The sequence below is a fragment of the Gymnogyps californianus genome, unplaced genomic scaffold (assembly GCF_018139145.2).
Source record: "Gymnogyps californianus isolate 813 unplaced genomic scaffold, ASM1813914v2 HiC_scaffold_31, whole genome shotgun sequence".
Classification (NCBI taxonomy): Eukaryota; Metazoa; Chordata; class Aves; order Accipitriformes; family Cathartidae; genus Gymnogyps; species Gymnogyps californianus.
The window spans coordinates 1334112-1334719 of record NW_026114191.1 but is presented as its reverse complement, the minus strand read 5'-3'; positions in this window follow the sequence as shown (position 1 = coordinate 1334719).

The following is a 608-nucleotide window of genomic DNA, read 5'->3' as shown; positions in this document are numbered from 1 at the left end:
TGAAATGCTGCTGTCACACAGCACTGTCACCACAGCGAATACATCGCTATGAGCTGATTCTCTTAATGGCGGAACACAAAGAATGAAGTGATGTCATACACTGAACCCTCTTACTCTACTCCCTCCACCTGGGGAAGAAACTCCACATCACGATTGTGTGGTAACAACCCATGAAGCCCAAAAGACTCAAAAATATTTACAGAAGTGCCCTTTCCAGATCCGGATCTTGACCTCTGTGTAGACGGGTCCCCATATTATCTAACAGTGACCAGGTTACAGGTTATTCAGTAACTCCTGAAAATAAAGTCGTGGAGCCTTCGCCACTCAGTCCAAAGCTGAGTGAACAAGCAGCAGAATGGATTGCATTAACAAAGACTTGCCAGCTGTCCAAAGACAAGACTGTAAATACACTGATTCTCGATAGCCTTTGGAGTGTGCCACGCCACTGGGCAGTTCTGGAAGGGGCGCGGGTTTATAACTTTTCTGAGAGTACTGAACCGTTAAAAACTAGACAGTTGCCACAAAAACTAGCTGTCATTCATCAGCCAGCCAATACTGGTGAAAGGACAAAAGAAGAAAGGAAAAGATCTAGCGGATGTTGCAGCTAA